We start from the raw sequence: 27,540 nt of genomic DNA, 5'->3' as shown, positions 1-27,540 counted from the left end.
AAAATACTGGTCAATGCAATGGGATTAGTGGGTTACAAACAGCTCTCTTGCATGAGGCTTGCCAAATTAACTGGAAAACCTTGTCATTATTTTATTTAAATACAGGAAAAAGAAGGACTAATTGTAAAAACTTAAGTGTAGAGCCAGTGTGGCTGAAAGCTTACGTGAGAATTGAAATTTATATACAGTAGTATATTCCCTCCGTTATCTATGGACTGCTGTGTACAGAAGTAATGCAGTAATACAGTGCAGCCAGCAACTTGCACTCAGTTGTGCACTGGAATGAGTTTCAGGCATGTTTTGGCATGCAGGCAGCTTGTTAGTGTCCAGTTGCTGTTTTCGCTTCCAGAAACGTTGGTTGGCTTGGTGGGGAAAAATTATGAACCTCCAAAACTAGAGCCCTAAAAACGTCTGAAGTATATTACATTGTAAAATAGTTGATGAAAAATAATTTTGTGGCCTTGGAAGGGGTAGGCATTTTAACTCTGCTGTTTACATGGAGTAAATGAGCCCAGAGAGTTAAATATTGACAAAGAATATTTAAGACCTTACTTATAACAGTATGTGCATACAAGAGTATTTAAATTAATATCAATATGAGCAAAGATTGGTTAGTGACGTGTAGCTTAGAGAAGTTGTATGTGCAAGTGAGAGTTCAGATCTACGTAGGAGAGTTCAGGTGAGCTGACCGGCCGTGTACAGTAGGAGAACTTCAGCTTGGGACCAGTTTGTTCTTGGATTCATTAGTCTGGAGGGAGAAATACATAGGTAATTATTATAATTAACCGAGTTACGTAGTGTTTGTTTCCTTTTGGATCAAAGGTTCCTTAACTGAAAGTGGATCAGAATATTATCCATTCTGCTAGTAGCCAAAGTGGATTTTAAAAATTATTATAAATAAGAAAAGAAGGTTAGATGAGATTATCATTTGTTAACAGTTGTGAATTGGTTTGCATTTCAGGCACTTGGGGGGGGGGGGGGGGGTGTCTTTTTTTTTTTTTTTAAAGTATTATTTTTCTACTGTCCATCTTCAGCTAGGCATTACGGATATTTAAACTTGTATCCTTATTTACTTTCTGTGACGTTTATAAAGCAAGAGAATGATAGGACTGTTCATGGCCCTTATCCAAATCTATTCTAAAATTAGAAGTTTTGGACAGGCTAATTATCAACTGTCCTTTGTAGCAGACCTGATAATTTAAATGTGTACAAATTACTGTATTTTAATCCAAACAATGAATAAATGATTTGGTTTTTTAAAAAATTCTCTGATATTTCACCAGCGTTATAAATGTTTGTGTCGGTATAATAAAAATTTTTAAAAGGGGTGGGGAGACACTCTAGTTTAAATGAAAATTCTATTTTTTCGCTTACCCAAGAAATGCTTGGCTTGCGTGACAGCAAAATGCATGTGATTTCTGAACTATGAACTGCGATACATTCAGTGGCTCCTAATGAATGCTTTAGTCACTGAGTTCTGCTTAATTATTGTTGTTAAAATTATGCATTGCCGAAGCTCTCAATAAGTTCGTTATTCCTTGTAATTTTGTGTGTCGCTTGAGATTAATCTCCGTAGTTGCATACAAACGTGGCATTTTTCAGAAGGATTTTAACGAGGTAAGCGTTTTTCTGAAATGCTGAGAAACGCTCTAAGATTCATTTATTTTAACGGATGAGCAGCAGTTTATAGGTATACTGTTTATCTTAGTAATATACTGCTGTTATTGCAAAGCATTCTTCGTCCCTTTAGCTCATGTTAGCAATTGTAATGATTAATGTATCGCATAGCTTTTCGGGTTATTAAAAGAGGATCAACGGTGTTCTTTTTCCCCGTATGAATTTAAGAGGGCTCCCCAAAGGAAAGGCAGATCTTGGGCCATTTGCGGTTAATGCAGGTAGCAACTAAACAGTCGTGTTCTGTTCGGCCTCTCTTACCGAGATGTCACTGCTAGGTGTCCAACAAAACTTTCTGCGCGTCTTTTCTAAGGCATAAAATAGATGCGGGTCGGTCAGATAGTGGCCGCTTCAGGCAAAGCGTTGAAATGTGTGGCTAGGACAGCCGTATCTTTTATGCGGTGAGGAATGAGACCGTTTTTATGACTCTTCGTAGCTTTTTGTCTGGAAAATTTCAGTATGTTGAACGCTTGTTGGCCTAGTTCTGGTCAAAAATGCCTATTTCCACATATAACTTTCCATGGGCCTTGTCTGCAGAGTGGTCCATTGCCAACATTGCACAATATTTTTGTCTATTTTGCTTTTGTTAGCAGAGAAATTGATTTTTAAGCTGTCTTTTCGTGTCCTGGTAGTGGTTCCCCCTGTCCTCCCCGTTTAGTAGTTCATTTTGATCTTCTGCCAGAGTAAAGTAGTTTGATTAATCTGTTTGATTAATTAAATATATAAAATAAATCTGTAATTAAATCAGTCACGTCAGCTGACCGTACCTCTCGATTAGTGTATTTCTTTCATTTTGGTGGCAGTGCTGCGTGCCTTAAGTGAAATTCTGACCGAATTATAACTGGCTAGGCCTTATGGCTTTTTAGTTATTGTTGGATTGCCTTATTTTACCATAAACAAATGAGTAAGAAGTATATTTTGTTCCAGTTGAATGTTGGTCTTATTACTTTTTAAATGAAAACAGACATTACTGTTTGAGTTGTATTATTTTACAATGAAAATTTCCTAGGTAGTCAAGTTTGGATTAAAGTACTTATTACAGGTTAGCTGTACATGAGGTTTTTTTAGTATAATGGTTTAAAATTAATCTGTAGCAGTTAAGATTTGTTTTCTACTAATAACGTTATATTGTGTGGCATCAAATAAAACAGGCTCATCTTCTATACTAATGCTTCTAGGTATAAATAGGGGAGTTAACTGTTCATAATTCGTAGCTGTTGGTTAGCCAGTTAGCTGCCTCAGGCTCACCCCTCTGAAATCTGGGAATGTCTTTGCGTGACGTCCTCTGAAGTGCAAGCTTACGTTGAACCGAAGTCTCTTTCAGCGTAGACCTTGGTAACAGCGGTTTCACGTGTGTGGTGTTACCCTCACAGTGCTGTACCAGGCTGCGATGCTTCCTAGGAAACGTGTCATTTTTCTGCAGTGGCTTTGTAAACGGGTAGAGCGTTAATCAAAGAAGTGAAGGGGGAATCCCTGCCAGGGTGGCTGGAGAAACAATACGCACATACGTGCATATACAGCCACACGCACTTTTCATTTGTTTCGTTCGTCAAACTCTTTAAGTCTGTATAGTTTTATTTTTTTAAAACCTCACTTTAAGTTTAGCTAGGAAGATCACCAGAATAACGTTCTTGTGTCAAACTGCCTCTTGTAAGGGGACATCCAGGTTGGACGGGGCTTGGAGCAACCTGGTCTGGTGGGAGGAGGTGTCCCTGTCCAGCGCGGGGGGATTGGAACTGGATGGTCTTTAAGGTCCCTTCCAACCCAAACCATTGTATGATTCCATGGCTTTTTAAGAGAAGCTATGAACTTCCAATATTTAATAGTTGTATTACTTGAGTTTTAAGGTGTATCGTCCCTGAGGCAATCCGGAAGGGGTTTTTTTCCCCCTCTCTTTCTTAACTGAAGTCTAATAATTACTAAAAGAGATTGTAGTACTTCAGTGAAACGACGGCATGCAAGATGTGCTCAGCAATTTCTGTGCTGAATAAGCTTGTTTTATACTTGAACTTGAGACCTCTAGGGCGCACCTGGTCATAAATTCGCTGGTGGTGTTATTTTTTTGGAGAAAATGCTTATTAGTTGGAAGTGTGACGCAGGGAGTTTCTGGTTTTAAAATAATTTTTTATTTTGCTAGGCAGCTTACAGCTGAGGCATTCTTTTTATCTGAAAGATGACGCATTGCTGGTCGTGGACCTGGCGTGGTGGGATTTAGGGGTCAGTGGTGAGTGGGTTCAGAGGTGGTTGAGAGGAGGTGAGCTGAGGAGGATGGATCCCTTCCTTTTCCTTGAGCCGAGTTCCTCTCCGGCGTGAAAATTAAACCGGTTGTAATTGCTGCAAACTACCTTCTCCTCATTTAGCATGAGAAATGGGAATGGGGAATGGAAACGAAGAGGAAGAAGTTCTGTGCATGGGCAACGATCCCTAGAAGCTTGTGCCGTGAGTAAAAAAAAAACTTTGAGAAACTCCTGTGTTACATGCTACGTGGTAACTCAGAAGCGTGACACCTTCCCAGCATCCTTGGAGAGGGTGATATGCTGTGAATGAATGTACTCGAGAATTTAGCTGGTTTTGATAACACAGCATTTATTGTACATTTACTGGAAGGAATCAGGCACATAATACTGAAATAATCCAGCATCCTGGTGGAGGGATGCTGTCACGCATTTGTATTAGTCTATAAATAATTGTTGTTTGGATTTGATTGCTTAGAGCTGATCATTAGTCTCCAAGAGGCACTACGATTTTTTTTCTTTGTTAACTGTCTTCTGACCTCACCAATCATACCAAACTAGAAATGTATTTCGTCATTAGCTTTTTTTATTAGAAAAAATGTTTTCAGATCAAATAAAATCCAAAAAATAGGTTTTCCTTTTAGACCTGATTTCTCAAAATCTTCCCAGTTGCCTCTCCCCTAATATGAAAACACATCCCTGCGTATCCATATGGATGCTTTTCCCTCATAATTAAATTTATTTTTTCAGAACGCCTAGTAGTGGAAGCAAGGATCTGTAGGGATCTCCGCACCTTTGGCTCATATCTGTGGATAAAACTGTCTACGTGATCGAGTCCTCAAATTGCGTTTTTCTCTCTGTACTTTAACATGTCTTCAGAAGGTTCTAAAATCTGTCTGGTTTTACAAGTGTCACATAGCCATGTGTAACAACAGTGAAAGGAAGATGCTCAGGAGAGCGGGGAAACCTTCTGTCTTTTGATCTAGCCATGAAGGACCAGCGGAGCTGCTCTGAAACTGTTGCCCACCTTCAAAACTGCGGCTCTTCCTTCTTGAAGCTGGGGGCAGGAGCTGCTTTTTCTTCAGTCTTTCAGTTGTCCATCTTTTCTCCTTTAGGTCTTTGGGCACTTTTTCTCTGGTCTCTGCTTTTTTTTCTCTCTCATCTGCCTGTCCGTATTTGTGGTCCTTATTGAATCTTTTCTGTGGGGATGCATTTTTTTTATTTTTAAACACATTCTCAACTACCGTGTCAACTGAAGCTCAGTAAAGTCAGGCAGAAGTGTCACGTGCCAGTGTAACAGCTGTCACTTGAAGTTTTTAAGTGTAAAACATCTGGCAACAGGAGAGTAAAACCATCTTCAGGAGAATGACCGCATGTCCTGTCCTCCACTTTTTCCTTGTAAATACGGCTGGGTAAGAAGTTGCGTATCAGTCACGGTGCAGTGCAGGACGTTTACTCTGTGGGTGTTGGGAGCGTTAATTCTCCAGAAGGGAAGGATGGCTGGGGGAGGCAGCTGCAAGGCGCACAAGTGGAGTGAGGCAAAAACATGTGATGTGGTTTCCTGGTAATATTCGATCAGCACTCGTGACCAAGCTTGGTACATAGAGTCAACCGGCCGTGCAGCACTTTGTCCTGGAAGTGCTTCAGATCACTCTTGGGTGGCTTGATGTGGTCGGCAGGATGAGAAACTTCATTTCATAATTGTAGATGGCTACAATTAGTTATTTTTCAAATGGAGTACTGTAAGCGGGGATTTGAAAGAGATTGCATTTAAAATCACGTGTCTGTTTGGAGCTTCTCTCACCTTTCAGTATTTAAAGAATAAGAGAATAACTATTCTTAATGATTTACCAATTAGATTGTTCAAAGGGAGGTTTGGTGTTCATAACTCACTCTGAGCACGCTTGAAGTTGATGAGAGTAATTTGATTAATATTAGTCAGTTTTGAATAACGCACGTTAACCAAGAATGCTATTTCAAGGGGCAATAAATACCTCTCTGATACTTTTCACTCCTGTTTTTGCTGCAGGAGCTTATCTTCAAAACTTTGTGATTTTCTGTGTGCATCAGCAGTAAAAATACTGGCCTGATTCCTTGCGTTGTAAGGAGTCAGTTGCACAGAGAATGTTGTTTGCAGACAGAAACATTAAATGAAGACACAATTTTGTTTGCTGAAGTTTTGTTCTTGGTAATAATACGACTTGATTTTTGAATTCTGGGATGAGATTGCATTTCAGAAGGCTGTGTGGGTATAGAAGTGGAGAGAATGCAAGTTATTTTGTTCCCTTATTTTTTATAAAGCTCTTCCCGAAGTAGAATCAAAAGCAATAAAATAAAGTGTGCCATAGTATCTGCGTTGTTATGGTACCGAGTGGAATGCTCTCCTGGTTATACTTAGTGCAGATAATTACTGGCTTGAATGCCTTAGTTCTGGCATTAAATCTTGAATTTACTAATTGGCACTTTCAATTTTGAGCATGAAGTCAGGCCCTAAAATCCAAATTTAGATTTCTAAATCTGTGGCTTTGGTTCTTCAGTCTTGAAATTCCACGTTTTTGTCAGCAATAGTCAGGTGTGAAAAATGTGTAGGTTGTGTTTGCAGTATTCGTGAGAGTCGAGAGACACATAGAGGAATGCATAAATAGGCACTTGACCGGTATGAGCTTTACGGAGAGATACGGTTTTGTGAGTAACTTGCTGTCCTTTGTGGATCTCTGCCTTGAGAAGAACTGCCTCTAAGTGCCTATGTTGGTGGCAGAAAGTTGATCTTTTGCACGTTTTGAAAGGGTACGTTCTATTTAACGTATTGTGACGGTACAGTGTGTCAGCGTGCCTAAATGAAGCCGCAAACTTCCACTCGTTCCGTGAACCTCCGTAACTGTAACGTACACCGTATGCTTTTCATAGTGTGTTTTCAGCTACGTTACGAACTAAACTCTACGTGATGTTCAAATGACAGAGAAATGCGGAGAGAATGGAAGGAAGCTGCCACTGAATGGTTCTCTCGTGGAAGCGTTAATTATGGTAAAGAACATGGGGGAACCTCCCAAAACAGTAAGAAAAAGAGCAACATCCCTTCCTCCACTTTTTCATCCTGAATTTTGGATGGGTAGACATCAAGTAATAAAACACTTGATTGGGGGAAAAAAACCCCTTGATTTTGTGAATTGAGATGTTGAGGCTTACTTGGAGATTTATTTGGCAAAAGCAGAGTAGAAAGTTTGAGTGCAGTTTGCGGTACAAAAAGGTGGAAGAGGCGGGAGAAAGGGAGTAAGAGGGGTGGTAGAACCTAAGGTAATGGGAGACAGTGCTGCGTAAGGATGCCAAAACTGGTAAGATTTTTATCTCCAGTTGGTGATATTTTTTTCTTAAATCTCTCTTGTGATTTCAAAAGTAGTGGGTGTTGGGTTCCAAAGATCATTTGCAAAATATCTAACTTGCCTAAAATACTGTGTTCTAGAGTGAAATGATCAACCCAAGAATGTAGGAAGGTTCAATTATTTTTGAAACGAGACTCAAGTGTCATGGATATTTTGGTGCCTCCCTTGGTGCCGTAAATGGTACGGGGAAGTCAAAAGCATCTGTGTTTTCTGTACCGGAATGCTCAATAAGGGCTATGACCGTCGATTTCCCTCGATTCTCTTTTAGTTTCATTTGCTTGAGACTTCAAGCTGTGAGTGCTTCCAAGGCCTACTGAAGTATTCCAGTGCTTCTGTTTCAGTCTTTTAGCATATTAAAATGTTCCTATGGGTATATAGCTACTGAAAACACAAGCCTCATTAGCACATTTGTGTTTTGCTTTTTTGACAAAGCAATTGCACATTTAAGTAATGCGCTACTCGCAGCCAAGCTGCTAATTTTCATAATCTATCGAAGATGCTAAGTGGATAAAAATAAACGTGTCTCTTAATCTTAAAAGATGAGTTGCTAAAACTGCACGTAGTGGGTGGCAGCTTCTAAAAACGCTTTTTTGCTTACACCTGAAGCTGTAAAATAGCTCTTTTCAAGAGCACTGTTTCTGAATTCAGGCTTACAAATGACTGGAGTTGGGAAATTTTGTGTTTTATTGCACAATTCGCACATTCATGAATATTGCAATCAGATACTTTTAGCATGGAAACTCCAGTATTAAGAGTGGTGCAGCCTTCTTTAAAATACGTACCAAAAGCTGTTGCTTAGGGGAAATAATTTATTTTACTGCCAAACCATGAGAAAAGTAGGAAAGAAGTGTCACCGCGTTACCAAAACTGCAGTTACGCCAAGGTTGCTGAAAATGCCCTTGAGCTAATGTATTTTTTAAAGGACCGCTTAGTGCCGTAGGCAATCACAGTAGTTTGTGTCGCTGAAATAATGTAGCTTTGCAACTGGTCTATTTTAAGTTTTTGCTTGAGTTTTTAGACACTAATTTCCCTGAGAGAAAACTCTTGCTTGTTTAAATTCTTAATGTTTGGGCTTTTCTTTCTCTAAGATTGTGTGTTATGGTGTGCATCTACTATGCTGTAGAAACAGCGGGGTGAGGGTGGGGGGAAGGGTTTGTGTGTTACATACATATGCATATATAATCCCAGGTTTTTCCCTTCAAATTCATTATGACTTGGATATTCTCTTCATGTTTGCCAGTGAAGCGACTCAGAAGCTGTTGCAGGTCTTTTCAGAATTGGAAGAGGTTGAGATATTTCGCTGCATACTGTACATCTAAGGAGAGACTGATATTGTCCGTGTTTGTGCTTTCTGCAGTTCCTTCTTAATGCCTCTCAAAAGCTGTTTGTCTAAAGTGATTTTAAAGTTTAAAGAAATAGTCTGGGTTTTATGATCCATAATTAATTTGGGTGAAGTCCCTGCGATATCTGGGGAGGAAGCACGCTCCCTGGCTATACTTCTGTCATGTTATCCCTGGGAGCCTGACTCCAAAAGGGTTGTTCAGCACTATTAGCTGAGACAATAAGAAACCCAATTTCACTCAAGCTGGAAAACTTGCTGTACCAGATGGTCGAAACAGAGTTATGTTGTTCTTTTAGGCCAACTAAGTGGATTTGTGGGATTTGCTGTCAGTGAACTCTCGGTTGTGGGATGGGTTTAGTGACAAGTTGTCAGACTGGCGCTGGATGACTGCAGCGTTCTCTCTTCCACCACGGGCAGGTGGGAGTATTTAAGCTCACACAATGAAAAATCAGTTTCACAGTGGATGCAGAATCTGTAATGCCTGAAAATACTCTTCTTCTTAAGACTGCTCCAGCTCTAGTTTGGGGTGCACAGAAGTGGAAGCCATTCAGTGGTTGCTGCTTTTAGCACTGCAGTCAAGCACTTGTTAGATTTGTTCGTATTCTCCATGCTCTTGACACATCTGTGGTTTGCTTTTGCCTTTTTTTGCCTGCTTCTGACGTTCGAGTTTGCACTTCACCCTTGCTACGTTCGAGTTTGCACTTCACCCTCGCTCAGTCATTTCGTCTTTGCAAATTCCACATCCCTAGCTGCTTCGTGCTTGTATCACTGTTTAAAACACTACAACCGGAGAGGATTTTCAAGGTTGACTTATTTTTTCTACTGTAGTTAATCATTATAAAGTACAAATTGCTATATCTTTGGGCCTGTTACTTTCTGAGAGTGTGGCATTCCGTATTAAAAAAAATAATAAATGAGACTATAGATCAAAAGATTTTTTTCCCAGGGAAATTCCAGTATGGTGAGAAAAGCTGTTACAGGCAAATAGCTTATTCTGATTCAGGAAGTGGTTGCCTATATGTAGCAAAAGTCTTCTGTCTCGTTCCTGGGTTGAAAATGGCTTCTGGTTTTTGGGTTGGGTTTTTGTTTTGTTTTGTATGTAGTACTTGAAGCTCTGAAACGGTTACGGGATGTCCTTTCTGTTCTGAATTACAGTAACCCCTGGAGAGTGGAGCAGAATAAAAGTTCAGGTTAGTGTTTAATTGCCAGAGCAATGAGCAAGGCAGAAAGGCTACCTCGCAGCTTCCCTCTTTGAAGACCTGAAGGTTAAATTTGCTATTTGTGAACCGACGAAACTTTTTTATAGAAATTGGTGACACCGTCAACGTGGAGTTTTGCTGATAGTTAAATCTTAGTGCAATATTATGGTTCTGGCTTCAAGTTAATTTTGGCTAAATGTTCGGTGGCGCTGTTAGATTGTTGAAATGTAGTTCTCTGTGTTGCTGTCTTCTACTTAGCGGAAGACTATAGATAAAATACTCAATCTGTCTTGTTTTTCCCTGTCATTGAAATGCAGAGAATAGCTGTTATCTGTAGAAAAGGATTGGTTTGGTTTGGGTGGGGTTTCTTGTGTTGTGTGTTTTTTGTTTAGTTGGTTGGTTTTTTTACAGTAAAGGAAATAGCTTGTCGTCTTATTAGTACAGGAGGAATAAAGAACTACTATATTTGGCAGAATAGGACACAATTTGTAAAGCCGTTTTGTCAAAAGTAAGCATAAGAACTCAAGTGCTAAGTTTCATATCTGTCATTTTCCTTCCTATCACCAATATTTTCAGTGCCTATATAGAAATTAGATTAGGAAAAAAAAAATAATCAGCGTCTAGAAGAATACTTTGCTAAAATAGGCTCCTTTATTATTGTACCCTGAAAAAGCCCTTTAATAGCAGGAAGCAAGCGGTGCTGCTGTTACCTTTATGTAGCCTTCCTAATGAATCTTCAAGCTTTCCGTCTCTTCAGACACATCTGAATTTGTTTTGCCTCTGTATCCACAGCTTATGTAGTACTTCTCATGAAGTGCTGGTTTTTGTTGTTGTGTTGTGGGGTTTTTTTAACCTGTACGTAGGTTGGTTTGTTAATATAGGACTGAGATTTCTAAACGCACGGAAGCGGATGTAGGCCCAAAGGCTGTAGCTGTGAAAGGGAAGCCCTAGGAATGGGATACAGGGCTGTGCTTTGCTTTTTATAGACCTGTTCTCGCTTGAGAATTAAGAGGAAAATGCAAATCTTGCCTCTGCAGTCTGTCACTTCACGTAAGAGCTTTGCTGTCTGTCTAGCTGATAGTGTGATGGTGTTTCTCGTTTTATCTTGAGAAACTGGGATCTAAATAAGAAGCACGTTTCTCTTTTGAGAGAGGTGTTTTCCCCGAACTTTATTTTGTAGAGAAGTCATAAATTAACTTGATTGTGACTCCTTCCTGCTATAGGACATCAGGCTGTTCACACAAGTCGGTTGCAGACAGATTGTACAATAAAGTGCGTTGTGGTAGGCGTACGGGGGAGCTTACTGGTTTGGCACCGAAACCCAGCAGGATTCTGTATTTGCTGTGAAACCGCACAGTAAATTTTAGTGGTCTTTTCACGAGACTTTGTGCTCTTACTGAATATGGACTGTGATTTTTTTTCTTGGCCCATAAGGGTTCACGGACGGTGACGGTAAACGGCACGGTGTCTCTGAAAGCCTGGCAAAACTATTTCTGCTATGCTTACATGGCCCTTGCGAAGGTAAAGCCTTAATGTTTCTGTTAATACAGTGACAATGCCTACATAGTTTTGCGTGCTGGCGTAGTTTCTCTTACAGCTCTGTTGAAATGGTCACAACGTGACCGTTTCAAGGCTGGCTTGACTGGGAACAGCCAGGGATCAGGAGCGAGGGCTACTGTGCCGAAAACCTTGAAGTAAATATAGCAGTGGCTGATATTTGCAATTCAATTAGTAGCGTAATTTGGCCATCGTGGACGATGAGGAATGTTTATGCTCCAGAATGAGGTACTGGCTAGTAATAAGAAGAGTCAATTTCCTGCCTCTGGGTCTTTAAAGGTCTAAAGAATAGCATTTACAGTCTAGCAGAAAAGTCACTACGTTTCCTCTCCAGTTTGTATCTTCTTGCTAGCCTTCGGTGCTGGCAGCGTATACACCAAGGTACTATCATTCTGTATTTCAGGCATGAGAGTCGTTAACACCGTTCATGTGCCTGCAGTCCACAGAAATTAAGATATGTCAGAGTTAGAAAAAGCTTTCCCCACCTCTTTAATTGATGTGGCTAGCTCTCTCGAGCCGTACATTTCAGTAAAAAAGACACCGCACGTAGTTTTCTTCTTTCCTCAGCCTCGCATGTTTCTAATTTACTTGAAATAAAGCATGGCAGAGTGTCAGTGGCTTCAGCCAGCGTGCTGAGCCTTCAGCCACCGCTCCCCCGCGCGAGGACTGGGAGCACAACCGTGGACGTGGATCTGCCAGTGCCTGTGTGTCACTTCCCGTGTTTAGGCACGCACAACCTCCCCACGCCTTTGGGGGCTTTGTGGGTTTGGGTTTGTTCTGGTTTTAACATTAATCAGTTCATGGATTGGGAGTTTAATTACTTTATTAGTTAATTCCCTGATGACACAGAACACTAATTTAAAATAACAGCACACTAGCCTGTTTTTGAAGGTAAGACTGTCTCAGTGAGCACATGGGCTAGTAAAAGAAACATCTATTAATTTGGAATTTAAAGGTGTTTCTTCCGAGTTTTTTGTACTTTGATTATATGATAGATTAAAAAGATGGGCTTAGTTTTTTATTCTCAGTAAGAAAGTTGTTTTTACTTTTTGTGTATTTCTGCTGACGGTGGCTGGAATTTTTTTTTCTCTTCAAAGGCCAAGACAATAATACTAAGTATTTTTCTCTCTTTCCTTAGTGGTTAGTGCATGCTGAAGAAACTGTATGCGCAAATAGGAAGCCCCAAAGTACTTTTAAGTGTAACTTCATTTTAGCAGCCATCTGACAATCTTACGTGACAGTGACCCTGGCTTTGGCTGTAGCCTGATCCAAAAGGTTGAGTAAAGAGACAAACCCAAGGAATCTTTTTCTGCAAGAGAAAAATCTTCATGTTGACCCCTTTGGACTCGGTAGTGTGTTGTGGTAGATGCACAGGTCACCAGATCTTCACCGGTATCTTTGGAGAACATTTTAAAAACAGAAGTAGCAATTGTGGAAACACTCAAGAGAGTTAAACCCAATAAAGATAAATGAACTAAACATGGCTTCAAAACATCCAATTAAAAATAAAAGGCAACAGAAGGGTTTTTACAAACCCTGTGGGAGGAGAAAGTGAAGGCAAGCCATGTTCAATAAATCTTTTAGGCTAGCCTGTAATATATGGAAACAGTTTACTTTGTGCATATGTGTTTCTTTTACACTGTACTACTGGTGCTTCGATTGATTCTTTTTAAATAAAATTAAAAAAAAGCAGCAGCTTGATTTCTGGCAGCCTGTAACTGGGTCCCTTGAGGAAAGAGGCAACCGAATAGATGATTTTCGGTGTCTCAGTGTTACGTGCATGTGCTACCTCTGGAGCCAGTTTGTGGTGCTGAACAGTCTTTTGGCAGCGGACACAGATACTGATATTGTTGTGGTAAAAGCCAGATTGTGGGATGTTTGAGTGAATTTTAATTAGATGGGAAACAACTCCAGGAGCCAAGTTTTTGTGGCATGACTCATAATTTGCGTGCCGTGGAGCAGTTCCATCAGCGAGAGTTCTCCCAGAATAATGACTACGGTGACTGGCCCTCAGCCAAGGAAGGGTGCGAGTATCTGGCTTTGTGCGTTTACTGAGGTGCCTCTTAGCTCTTCTCTGAGTAAGAAAGAGCTCCGCTAAATTCTTAATTTAAAAAACAAAACAAAACCTACCTTTTGAAGAGTGCTTGTCCTTGTGCAGGACTAAATTCAGGGCTGTGCACATATTGGTGTGGACGTTGTTGTGGAGGAGATAATTGTGCTACTGATATTGCCAGTGGTAATCGAGATTTTGTCGCTGTGTCGTACCTCCAGGCCACAGTTGGATTCTCACTATTTACCTGGCGTGGCACAGGTTTTACTTTTGCAGTATTGTCGATGTGGGAGCGGGGTGGATGAAGACTGGAGACAGCTGCGTTCACACCCGATGCATAATAACCTTGCGCACAGTTCGGCAGGAATACAGTTTATGAATCAGACTCAAGGAATGTGAAAGTTAGGCAATTTGGAGTAATGTTTTCCATGGCACTGTCGCTCCGTCCTGCTGCGCAGCATAAGGGAGTTTGTCGTACTCGTTACGCAGAAGTGAAAGGGAAGTGCGAGGAAGCTATTTAGGACTTGCTAATTGGGAAAGCTGCTTTACCCCTAGTGTGCTTTAAAGATAGACAGCTAACTTAAAGTGTATTTGGGCTAGACTGGTGCTGCACAGCATACTCATACTTTATTATCGTTGATATATTCATTTAAGCGAACATCAGGAGCAAAGGTGGAAACCAAGACCTCACTTTTTAAAGGGAAATTTTCTGCTTATTTGCAGACGCGCTCTCTCTGTGTTGCCTGAGGAGCAAAAAGGGGGCAGATTCCAGAGGAAAATGTGGTCAGCTGTATTTGCGGTAGATACTGCTGTATGTTGTATTCAGTAGGTGCAACAGTAAGTGCCAAAAATCAACATCCGTCCACACCACAGTTTGGGGAATTCAGGGTTTTTCCGCTATCGGCCTAATCCTGGTCTCCTTGACAGCAAGATATCTTGTCGTGATGGACATCCATTTTAGCTAAATAGCTTTCTTCGACGTGTAGTGTGTAGTTACCTAAGCGGTTAGGAAATGGTGTGATGTGTCAAGGTGCGGAGTGATTACAGTTAATTTGGAAATCTCAGAGGAGGAGATTCATGGCAGATTAGTCAGGGTGGTGTTAATAAAGTAAAATTATGTCAGCCTTTCCTCATAGAAGAGACGATCCAGTCCTTTCATCATCTTTGCGGCCTTTAACTAGACTCTTGCTGGCAGCTCCTCAGCGCTCTCATGCTGAGGCGCCCACAGCTGGACGCTGCACTCCACGTGGGGCCTCACCAGTGCGGAGTAACGGGGAAGGATCCCCTCCCTTGACCTTCTGGCAACGCTCCTACTGCAGCCCAGGATGCCATTAGCCCTCCCTACGGGGACACATTTGTCACTTGTGTTCAACTTGGTGTCCACCAGGACCCCCAGGTCCTTCTCTCCAAAGCTGCTTTCCGGACGGTTGGCCCCCAGCAGCACGTCCTGGTGCCTGGGCTGGATCCTCTCCGGGTGCAGGACTCTGCACTTGAACACCCCTTGGTGAACGCCACGAGTGAGGCTCCTGCCAGCCAGTTTGTCCAGCCCGGCTCATTTTCATTTTCTATCTAACAGTGAAGTTCTAGTCGGGGCTGGCATGACGACGTTACCCTACTGAAGCTGTGATACTGGGAGGGGAGGGAAAGGAGTGTTTACAGTCGTGGAGGTGGAAAGGGAATTACAGCTTGTGGCTCCACGGCTTGGATGCTTAAGAAGAACATGTTTGGATTCTGGTCCTCAGGACCTCATTTGGTGGGAGTGGCTTTTTTCCCCTCTTTTTACTGGTTAGTACAAAGTTCAATATGTAGTCCTGAGGGGGGAAAAAAAAAGCAGCAGCAGAGATATCTGTTTCTTAAGGAAAAGTCATCGTTGTCAGCAACAAAATATTTTTGCCTTTTGCTTGCAGTTTCTCGTAACCTTGATGTTGATTTCATTTTTGGTGGAACAGTGAGAGAAGTCCAGCTCAAATAGTGCCTTTCTACTAATTAATACACAGCAAATCCTCTTGTCCTTTGGGAGTGCCCTAGCTGTTAACAGCTGAAATACCAAAGCAGAAAAAGCTAAAAGAATTCACAATGACATTTTAAAAATTGGTAGGTGTTAAATATGGTCTAGAAAATTAAAAGTGGATCGGGTTCATCAGGTGGCTTCGCTGGCAGTTTCTAGAGCACGGTGAGCATTAGGCAGGAGGTGGGGCCTTCTTGGTGCCTCGGTCCTTTTTTGGCCTTTTGAATTCTGCCGCTGCACAGGTAGGGAGGCACCTGGTTGTCTCTAGGCTTAGGTAGTGATTTTCTGAGGTGGCAACGGTGCAGTAAGTCATCTTTGTGTCTGGCCCAGACTTTCTTGGTTTGGGCTTTAAGGACTTGTGTTATTCTGACCAGCGGAGATGTGACAGAGGTGACGCTGAGCTGGGACCCTGCCCTGTCCGCAGCCGCAGCCTTGCTTTAGAGGGTGTTTAGATCTTTGATGGGAGGTGAGCACCACATCCTAGGTGCCTTAAAGTAGGAAGTCTTGGGTAGGAGGGAAGGTTGCCGAGTGGTTTCCACCGTGTAAGAAGACAGCAGAGTAAATGGCAAACGATTTGGTCTTAGTAAGAAGCTCATGAGAAAATCCCAAGTTAAAAAGAGAACCTTTAAATTGGCCCTGCCCGTTTTTGTATCTGATGCCTGCAGAGGATCCTGGCGTGATACAGTAGTGGTTTGTCTTGGAGGGGACTGATTTTAAAGAAATTTGTATGAAATCTTCCTCACCTACCAAGCTTTTTTCTGTTGTCCTGGCAAGGTTTTGCGCACATGTTAGTTCAGCGGCAGCTCTGCTTTTAATTACACCTTCAGCTATTTCCAGTTAAAAAGGTTGGCTAAAATATACCTAACCAGGCTCACCCCTGTCTCTAGGGGTGATAAAGAGAAAATAAAAAAGGTGTGTGCGGCTGAAAAGGGGAAGAGGAAAGGCGGAAAACTAAAATTTTAAAATACACCCGTACTTCTTTTAAAGAGGAGGAGAACGCAGGTATCTTACCGCACCCCATTATTACAGCGTCCAAAAGAGGACTCATAAAAAGAAGTGTTTTTCAGGGCACATTTTCAGTTTAGGGGCCCTTATCCCTTGGAGTGATTCTGTAGATTGGCTTTAATCAGTTCTCCCCCTTCCCCCGTAGCAGTCATTAGGAAAAAATCCGTTAATGAATTATTCTGGAGTTTGTTTTATAAGCTGCCTTCTTGTCACAGAGTTGTTTTCTCAAAAGCCATAGGCAGCTGAAAAAAATACTGCCAGAGGTTTTTCTGCCCCGGAAACTGGAATACGTCCAGCTGTGGGACAGGTGGGGAAAGGCATTAAAATGCGGATTTGGGTTTGAAACTGATGAGCTGTATTGGGAAGAGGCAAAAATTGCTGAGATTTGGTTCTTGTGCATTATCAGTGCTTTCTGTGTCAGTTCTCACGGATGTTTTAGAAGCAAAGTGAAAGTGCTGTCGTCCTTTCTCTGTGCCGAACTACAGAGCGTTTCCGTCTCCCAGAGCTCTTCAATACGCGTCCTGGCTGTGAGCTCTTGGAATTAGCTGAAAGAGCTGTGGGCAAATACAGTGTATGAGTAATGAATTTCTGTTTTATAAATTTGGTATAACAGTGGTACTATTTCCCCAGCGCTTTGCCAGCAATTTAATTAGAAGTGGCAGTTTTGATTAAATAACACAACTGGAGGCTGGGTTATTTCCCTCCTCCAGTTCCCTTACTTCATTTGCAGAAGAGAAAGGTTTTTCTCTACTGTAGAGTCAGTTAGTGCAAAAATGTGTATGGTAAGTAAAATATTCAACGGTACCACGGAAACCACATTATATTTGCTTGTTTAATAATAGTGGTCCATAACATTCATAATTTAAAGTATCTCCACTAAGTAACTTTTTCAGATGTGCAGCAGATCCTAGAAAAAAAAAAGGGGGGAACGATACCAGAGACTGGCACTTAGATGGAATGGGAATTGAACAAAACACCGGTTTTTCTTGTTGGGAATAACCTCTATCTGGTCGAGAGTTTTTCTGCTGACTAAATTGAAATTGTTCTGTTTGGCTCTGAATTATGTTTTGTTGTTGTTGTTTAGGTGTGGTTTGGGCTGCATTTTTGGGGGGTTGATCCCTGGGGGTTTGTTGTTTTGGGTTTTTTTGCTGGAGTCCTGTGCTGTGATTTGTCAAAGACATACTTGCATCAGTGATGATGAGGGCAATAGAACACCTCAACCGTACCATCTCCAATCAGAATAATAAAATTCCTGACTTCAAGTGACAGCGTGGATGTTTTGAACAAACCATGTTGCTGTGAATATATTCTTATATACTTATTTTCTCAAAATCATCAGACTAATCAAATTCAGTAATTTGCCAGTAATATTGATTACTTTCTTGTTATCATTTGTAATATAATAAAATACTGTGCAACGATTGCCATTTAAAATATTGCAGTTATACCCTTTCAGACAGCTAATGTCAATGATACTGCTGTTTTACCCTTTCAGATGGCTACTGTTAGTCACTGTGCCAGCATCTGGATTCTCTGGAATATTAGCATATGTTCCCTAGGGTCTTTATTTACAGAAACGAGGACTAGACATTCATTACCTAGAATGCCCTATTGACTGTGTTTGTTGTATCCCCGAAAGCTGAGTGTGATTTTAAAAGATTGACGGTGTCTTTAATGCTGAAGTTGTACCGGGGAGGAACCTGACGCCGTGAGAAACTGAAACGCGTCAAGCGTTCTTTTACCTAGTAGGATTATTGGGTTTTTCTCCTTTTGACAGCTTTTCCTCACAGCTCTGTTTCTCTCGAAGATCTTTTTATTTTCCTGAAGTGGAGAATGATTTACTTACCCTGTTCGCTTTGCCAACAGAGAGATAACGTCGTTTTATAGTGTTTCCCGAGAAGCTCGGTGGCTAGGGAAAAGGCTAGCAGCATGGGAATTAACGCTACGTGTGCAGATACTCAAGTGTTAGGTGGTTTCGTAGTGAGGAAGAAGCTGAAGTGCTTTGAGGCAGGTTCCGTGCAGCCACTGCCCGTTAAAGAGGGTAGCTTGCCTTGTGGGACTGCCTGCTTGCAGGCTAGATGCCTTAACCTGGTCCAGGATTTCTAGATTCTCACGGTTCCTTTGATTAATCTGCTCGATAGGATGCGTGGCACCGAGTGCAGAAGCTAAGGAAAGCACGCATTTAAGCGAGAGAGCTTGTTTACATAATAAACCCCAGAAACTTGTCAAAAGGAGAAGTTTAAATTACCTGATAATGCTTGCTTTTACTTTTATTTCTGTCTGTCTTGAAAAATCCTGTTTGTTCTATCTTCACCTTAATTAAATAAACAAACCCTCAGACTCGCTTGCCTGGGAGCATCTTCTGTCGAAAGAGTGAAATTATGACAACTGTTGAATCAAGCAAGCTATTTAGGCGTGAATGTCTTACTAAAATAAGACAAATGAGGAATTAGGAGGCAAAGCACTTGGAGGATTTGGGCATTTATCCCTTGTTTCAAGTATTAGAGGCTTTTGTGTTTTTATGTTTAGTCAGTTATGGTGGGTTTGCATTGCTGTTAGAAAATCAAACTGAAAGAAAGAAAGAGAGATCCATTCGAACTCAGGGGAAAAAATATCGGTTAATACCAATTAGACCACTAACCTTCAATAAAAGATTCACTGGTTAGCGTCGACTGAAATGACTGTGGTGGTACTTTAACGGTAACAGCAGTAACCCTCTGAGATTTTTTTTTTTTTTTTTTATGACAAAAGACTCTGTTTGGATACTATCTTTTAGTGGTACGTGTTTGCAAGACTAATGGTTTTTTTCAAAGAATTGCTTTTACAAACTCAGTGAATTGAGTTACAAGACAGTGATTCTAAAGATAACGTGAAGATGATCCACTTGGAAAATAAGACCATACTCCTGGAGCTTGGAGGTCGTGGCATCAGAATCCTGGTATCAAAGATTGCTGTAGCATAAAGCTTCAGATGGTTAAAAACCTATTCACGCACGTGGTATTTGAGGAGGAGAGTTGTTATTTTTATGAGCAAAGACTGAGCAACTCGGCAGAGTAGAAAAAAATTAATATGGTGGGTTAGTCATAAACCACTTCTCTCTTAAAATAAGTTAATGGAAGGAAGATAATCAAATTACTATTTAATGTGGATCCCCTTTTTGAGTTTGTTGTTATTACTGGTTTTGCTTTTTATGGGCCATGTAGAAATAAATACCTGCTTTACTTATGATCTGTTATTTGGTAAATACTGAGGTTTAGTCATTAGGATATTTTTATTGTTGCAATAGTATCTCTAGTCCTATGGTACTGGTACAGCCTACCGTTATTTTTGAAGAAATATTCCCGTAGGCATGTGTTTATGTATTCTTAGCGTTTCTTTTTGTTATGAAAAGCTTTGGCTTTGATGTGCTTAATAAATTTCCTCTGAGTCATAATGATAGTTGCCAAACCATTGTTTTTGTTCTTCTTGGACTTGATTCTAGTTCTGCAGTTGTTTCCTCCGAGGGGGTTAAAGTCCATGAGCTTTTATTAAGATAAATGTCAGTGATTTCAATTGGATTTGCATAAAAGAAGCCCTTAGTCTCTGGTAGAGTAAGTCATGTGTAATGTTTAGTTTTAAAGTAACAGCGACTACAGGAAATGTTAGAAGTAAAAGTTGTTGACCTTTTCTGCACAGTGGAATTCCTGCCTTTGACTACTCTTTTCCCTTTTCTATTAAATATGGAATACTGTAGCATCCTTAAGCTATCAGGGAACTGAACGTCCTCACTGGTTATTTTCTGTTTAAAAAAAAAACGAAAAACTTCCTCCCTCCCAAACAATGAATGCAATATCTTGTTCTAGAAATGACATCAAGGCAAAAGACGGTGACCATTGATACGCTTTCTAAAAATAAACATTGCCAAAGTGAAGAACTTAAAAGTCAGAGTTCAGAACTTGTTCTTTGCAGCGGCTTCAAAATCAGTAACTTGCTCATGTCTGTCCAAGCCAAGTGGATATCCTGGGTAGTCATCGTGACTTGGTGTCTTGCATGTAGTAATTCCTCATTTATATTAAAATTAGCTAGTGTCAGTTAGTAGGTCATGATTTATTTCAAGTTAAAAAATCATTTGCTACCGCAGTTTACATGTTGTTGTAGCTGACAGTGGGTTCGGGGTCTATAAGAAGTTGATTTATTTTTCTTTTTACTCTTGGACAACATTGTTTTATCGGCATCTGGAGGGAAAATGAGGATGTCTCATGTATCTCTCACAGCGTTATTTCAGAAACCTAGATACTTGAGGGGGCCTCCAAAATTTTCGTGGTCAAACAGAAGTCTGTTCAGAGCTTACAGTGCTCTTAGTGGATTTAATGGGTTGAACTATTCCTCTTTAAGCTGGGGTCCGTAGGACTGGCGTTCAGCAAGGCATTCCAGTATGTCCTTAGCCCATCCCTCTCCGGCGAAGTATTTGCGGGCGAGCAGATGCTTTAGTGCTTGTCGGACTGCTGAGTCGACGCCTGGAATTCCAGGCATCTCTTATATATGATGTATTTTTCCGAACTTACTTTCAGTTCCTAAGATTATTTTTTTGCCAAATACTGGTGTTTCCTGCAAACTTAGGGCAGTTTTCTGCGGGAAATGAGTTTAGAAACGGGAAAAATATTTCCCTAGTTATTGTTTAGAACTGTTCATTCAGGAGCGGGTATGGAACGCTCATTCTCGGTGCTGGTGTTATAAACAGGGTGTGTGAAAATATGTCGGAGCAAGCACTCAAGGAGTTTGTGTTTTGCGGAGCGACTTCTCTTCCTTTCGACTCGTCGGAACGTAAGAATGGCAAAGAAAACCTCTATACTTAATATAACAGCCGTCAGACGGCTGTGTTATACAAATTAATAAATTTATCAAGTTGTATTCAAAAGCAGCCAGTCATTAAGCTGCTCACTAGGTTTGAAGCGTCCCCCTGCATGGGATGCTGTCCTTTCCCATAGCTCTACACGCCGACTCGCTTGTGCTGCGTATGGAATGCTTTTTACTACAGGCAGTATTGACTGAACCAGGAAACCGAATTTGTGATTTTTTTGTGAATACATCGTATAGTTTTCACACCTCTTAGCACACGGGGATGTGTAGAAAGGTTTTCAGACAGATGCTTCGTGGAACTAACGTGCTGATTCAGCAGCGCTTTGTAATGACAAGTGATTTGGGTATTGGTTTCGCAAGCTGAATGTATGAGGCGTTTAGAGTTTTCTTCAAATTGCTCTCCTTTAATCTCATTCTCCACACCTGTCGAATTGTTGGTAAGCACCCTGAAACTCCAATTGCTGAATTGTTACGTATTCCTCTGTAAAAATCTGAAAAATGGAAGCTGCCCTTTGGCTGAAGCCTGTTGTGCTAAAGCAGTCGCGGTGCTTTTGGTCCGCCTAGATGGGTGCTCAGCTTTAGCTCCTGCCGAGAAGTAAGCGGAGTCAGCTTGTGTATTCTGGAGTATAACTTGTCATGTTTAACGTCTGAATTGCTCAAACATGAATCGTGACTAAGCCTAAAAAAATGAAACGAACCAGCAGAAAATATAAAATAGGAAAAAATGAGAAATAATGTATGCACTCAGATACTTATCAGCCAAAATTAAAAAAAAAAAAAAATTAGAGGTGCAGTCTAAAATTTGAGAACCAAAAATGACAGGGAGGGCGGTGAAGTAAAGGAAGATGTATGCAAGATGAAGGATGCCCGTTTGTTGAGAGAGGGAAGGGGAAAATGCGGAGAGCAAAGGGCTGCAAGGACAAAACGTGAAGAGCTTTCAAAACGTAGGATATAAACATCATGGATGCATAATCTTTGCAAAAAGGGACAAGTCAATTAAGGCACTCCAGGAGGGTCACCTGGCCAAAGCGGTGGGTCTGAGGTGCCGGATGAGGGGAGAGAAGGGTTCGGGGAGGCTGCGGTGTGTGAAGGAGCAGCGTTCCAGCCAGAGGTGGGAAAACAGACTGAGGCAATAGGGAAAAAAAGTGGTCAGTCTCGAAAGGAGCCTTTTTGTTCTGCTTTTAAATATGCTCCGTCTTGCACGTAGGGTTGTTGCCAAAACCAAATTGTGGTTCAGAAGGAGGAAGGGTTGCAGGAGATTTGGCTGACTGTCGGTTCTAGGAATTTGCAATTTGAGTCGCAAAGGAAAATATACTGCTGCAGGGACGGAAAGAGGCGGTAATGAGAAGCCTGAGAATGTACAGTACAGCGGCTCGTTGGTCTAGGGGTATGATTCTCGCTTAGGGTGCGAGAGGTCCCGGGTTCAAATCCCGGACGAGCCCAGCTTTTTGTGGCCAGCAGATGGAGGGAGGTGACTCTTCCCCTCTGCGCGGCTCTGGGGAGACCCCACCTGGAGTTCTGTGTCCAGCTCTGGGGTCCCCAACATCAGAAGAATACGGACCTGTTGGAGCAGGTCCAGAGGAGGCCACGGAGATGCTCAGAGCCCCTCTGCTGTGAGGACACGCTGAGAGAGTTGTGGGGGGAGTCAGCCTGGAGAAGAGAAGGCTCCGGGGAGACCTTCCAGCCCCTTCCAGTCCCTAAAGGGGTTCCGGGAAAGACGGGGACTAACTTTTTAGCAGGGTCTGTTGTGACAGGACAAGGGTTAATGCCTTGAAACTAAAAGAGGGAAGATTTAGACTAGATATAAGGAAGAAAATTTTTACACTGAGGGTGGGGAAACCCTGGCCCAGTTGGCCAGAGAAGTGGTCAATGCCCCATCCCTGGAAATGTTCCAGGTCAGGTTGGACGGCGCTCTGAGCCCTAATCTAGTTGAAGGTCTCCCTCCTCATGGCAGGTGGGTTGGACTAGATGGGCCTTTAAAGGTCACTTCCAACCCAAACTGTTCTACGAAAGGTGCATTCAGGTTTTCCTGTAGATCTTCCAGGAAGATATATTAGGGAGATGGTACAAGATGCAGCACTGGACAGAAGATCAGAATAAAAGAGGTGATACAGAGGAGAGAAGATGGGACACAGAGTAAACAGAGTTACATGTCGGGGGAAGATGGGTTGGCAAACGGTCGTGCTGTTTGCATGGGCACTGAAAGGTTTTACAGCGTGTTAATTTCAGTAGACGTACTCTTTATATAATAGCTAAAATCTCTCTATATAATGTCTATATATAATTGTGCGTATATTTTTATATACTGTATAAAACATAAATCTTTATTTATATTATTTTAAATAGTGGAGATCTATCTCCTCTAACCTGATAAGGGCACTTAACCCAGAAATAGGTAAAATGCGTATAAACAATAACTACTGCTTCTTCTCTAGGGACTGTTTTTTAAATTTGTTTTCGCTTGTGCCAGTGTGGCTGGCTGGGACGATGCCGCGGTTTCAGACTTTTACTAGTGCTGCCCTTGCTTTTTTAAGTCACCTCTCTGAAGAGTGAAGTGAGTGAATCACCAGCTGGCCGTTTAAATCCACAGCAAATTGGAGTATAAAAAGTGTGTGTGTGGGGGGGGAAATAAGGATTTATTAGCTTGACCTCAGCACCGTACGAATGCATGCCTTTAAGAACTGTTTAAAGGTTTCCAACATTTGAGTAAAATCCGGTCTGCGTTCTTATAATCATTTTGTTGGTCTCTTCTGTCTGTTCGTTTTGGACATCATTAAACACAAATCATATTAAAAAGAAGTAAAATCTTCTTGGCTCAGTGCTTTGCTATTAATGTCACACGTTCACTTTACTCCTTTTGTCACCTCACTTGAAAGTAAATCATGTGCTCCTCGATTTCGGCAGCGGTGCTAGAAACAGAAGAAACAGAGGAATATCCTGCACTTTTTTTTGGTCACAGTTGTCATAGAAATCAGGGCTGAAGTGTCTTTGTGAAGTGGCCCGAAGACACTTGTACCATCTCTGACTCTGTAATCTGTGCTTCGTAGGTAGGAATGAAGCCTCTGCATCTATTTATCAAATGCGCACACACTACGAACGCTAAGATACTGACACAGAAAGAGGGTGGGAAGTGGAAGAAAGCCCTACAGGAACACTACCCGCCTGAAAACTGCTGCTGTTGGCAGCCTTCACAGCTGAGCACAAAGACGCCTTTTGTTTTCTTAATGCCCTGGGGCAGAATTTGAAAATCAACAGGTGTGCTTTTTATGCGTTATTTTTCAAAGCCTCTCAAATTAATATATTTTGCTTTTCCTTGATATTCAGAAGCCTGGTTGAATAGGAGTGTGGATGCGAACATAGCCACAGAAATAACTGGAGGCACACTCTGTGCCCTGATTTCTGGTCTGTTGATGCTTTTGACCACTGGCCTAATAAAAGAATTGGCTCTGCTATTGTTGTTGCATACTCTTATCCATTACGGACCCGGGTATCCATGGAAAAGATGTCTTTATAACAATGAACACCTGGTGTGGGCTTCTGTTCGGGAAGCATTAGGAGGGGTGGGTCAGATGAGTACTCTTCGTGTCTTAATTGCTTATTAAAAGAATGTCCCACTTTCCTCGCTATAAATACTAGGAAGAGAGGAATAAGTGAAGACTCTGTTTTCAAATGTTTCCCCAGGAGCAGGAAGCGAATGCTAGAGCATTCGTTTTGAAAAAGTGCTTTTGGGAATTGAAGGACTGTATTCTTCCACATTTCACCTTCTCTCAGAGTAGTGGAGGGGCTAAGTGAGGTTTATAAGTGAGCGTTTCTGTAGCATGAACTCAGTAATGGAAAATTCAAAGCGCTGCGTGATGTACTGTTATATGAATAAATGTGGTTCTTGTTTTCTCTTATAGGCTGAAAGCGAGTAGGTTGCAAAGTGCTAAAGGTCTGTAAATTATCTGTCATAAGAACCAGCTCAGTCAGGGACTTGGTAATGTTGTTGGTCGCCACGAATGACTTCAGCTTACAGAAACGATCAGTTCTAAGAAATGGAACTGGACTGTTTCCAGAGCCTTAATACTTCCTCAGAGAGAGTTTAAAAAATGTATTTGATGCAGTAAGATTGTGTATAAACTGCATTCCTAGACTTAAAGCCAGTCACCGTTGCAACACCATTCCTCTTACACAATATATCCTTAAACCACAAATATTTACGTTCCATGATGCCTAGAATTGTAGAATTGTTTAGGTTGGAAAAGACCTTTAAGATCCTCAAGTCTAACTCTTAACCTCGCACTGCCAAAACCAGCACTAAACCACGCCGTCAGCACCACATATACACGTCTTTTAAATACTTCCAGGGATGATGACTCAACCACTTCCCTGGGCAGCGTGTTCTAATGCTTGATGAGCCTTTCGGTGAAGAAATTTGTCCTAATATTCATCCTAAACGTCCCCTGGTGCCACTTGAGGCCGTTTCATCTTGTCCTATCGCCTGTTACTTGGGAGAAGAGACCAACTCCACCCCCGGCTACACCCTCCTTTTCTCCAAGCTGAACACCCCCAGCTCCCTCAGCTGCTCCTCATAAGTCTTGTTCTCCAGACCCCTCACCAGCTTCATTGCCCTTCTCTGGACATGCTCCAGCACCTCAATGTCTTTCCTGTAATGAGGGTCCCAAAACTGAACACAGTATTTGGGGTGCAGCCTCACCAGGGCCGAGAACATGGGGACGATCACTTCCCTCTAATAATGGCCTCCTTGGCCCCCTGGGCACACTGCTGGCTCGTATTCAGCCGGCTGTCGACCAACACCCCCAGGTCCTTTTCCACCAGGCGGCTCTCCAGCCACTCTGCCCCAGGCCTGTAGCGCTGCATGGGGTTGTTATCACAGAATCACAGAAACTTCAGAGTTGGAAGGGACCTCTAGAGATCATCTAGTCCAACTCCCCTGCTAGAGCAGGATTGCCTAGAGCACATTACTCAGGACGCACATTACTTATTACTTATGACCCAAGTGCAGGACCCAGCACTTGGCCTTGTTGAACCTCATCCCATTGGCCTCGGCACATCGGTCCAGCCTGTCCGGATCCCTCTGTAGAGCCATCCTACCCTCAAGCAGGTCAACACTCCCGCCCAACTTGGTGTCGTCTGTGAACTTGCTGAGGGTGCACTCGGTCGCCTCGTCCAGATCATTGACAGAGATACTAAACAGAACTGGCCCCGATAGTGAGCCCTGGGGAACACCTAAACAGGCCAAAATTTGCCCTCCAGAAGTCCAAGGTGGCAGTTCCACTAACGCTCCTCCTTATTTTCTAAGAATCCAAAACTCAGTCATTTCATGATCCCCATGCCCAAGACAGCCTCCACCCATCACAATCAAAACACTCCCTAACATACAGGGCTACCTCACCGCCTCTTCTTCCTTGCCTATCCCTTCTGAAGAATTTATAACCATGCATTGCAGCACTCCAGTTACGCGAGTCATCCCACCAGGTTTCCGCGATGGTAATTACATCGTAGTTTTCCTGCTGCACAATGGCTTCCAGCTCCTCCCATTTGTTGCCCGCGCTGTGGGCATTGGTGTAGATGCACTTCGGTTGGGCTAAATTCCTAATTCCTAGGTGACCGTTCTTGGGCACTTCTGTGGTTTCATCAATAATCCTTGCATCTTTGCTGTTGCGTAGATTTCCGTCCCTTGTGTCCGCTGAGACGGCAGACCGAAGGACCTCGCTAGCATCCTGTCCCTCAAACATTGACGTGTCACCCCCAGGCTTATCTCTAGGGAGCCTGATTTCATCCCTTTCCCCCTTCAAATCTAATTTAAAGCTCTTCCAATGAGCCCTGCTAACTGCTGTGAATACTTCATCGTGCTCTACATAGTTGTCGGAGAAGCTGACAAAATCCGGGTGGTGGTGATGGGGGTGGAAGTTGTATTGCTCTGTTAACCTGTGCGTCTCCCCCACTGAGTTACAGAGAGCTGGTTTGCATATCTGCCAGGGAAAAACGTGTAGAAAGAATATGTCTGCTGTTTCAGGTCACCCAGGCATCACATTTGACATTTTGGTAGTACTGAAAGGTAAGCTTTCTTTGATGCTTCCCCCCCAACAGAAAAGTTTGCAGCTCTGTGCTTTTTTGGCCTAGAGTCTGCGTATGTGGAAGGGTTTATCGTAATCTTAACATCTCAATTATATGTATTTTTACTACGTGTAGCACATTTCTTTCTCAAGGCAGAGCTCAGTTAACTTCACCCATGCCACTGCATTGTAG

General features: G+C 42.0%; 1 protein-coding gene and 1 non-coding gene across 28 annotated transcripts in view; both read left to right on the top strand.

The window, feature by feature from the left end:
* The window catches only part of CAMK2D (calcium/calmodulin dependent protein kinase II delta), a 158,208-nt gene that overhangs the window by 26,355 nt on the left and 104,313 nt on the right, over nucleotides 1–27,540 (top strand). The window lies entirely within an intron of this gene.
* Nucleotides 22,659–22,730, top strand: TRNAP-AGG (transfer RNA proline (anticodon AGG)). Its single transcript has one exon. It is a non-coding gene; the product is annotated as a tRNA-Pro (tRNA).

This window comes from Rissa tridactyla, chromosome 5 (assembly GCF_028500815.1).
Source record: "Rissa tridactyla isolate bRisTri1 chromosome 5, bRisTri1.patW.cur.20221130, whole genome shotgun sequence".
Classification (NCBI taxonomy): domain Eukaryota; kingdom Metazoa; phylum Chordata; class Aves; order Charadriiformes; family Laridae; genus Rissa; species Rissa tridactyla.
This window is presented reverse-complemented; position numbering and strand designations above follow the sequence as displayed.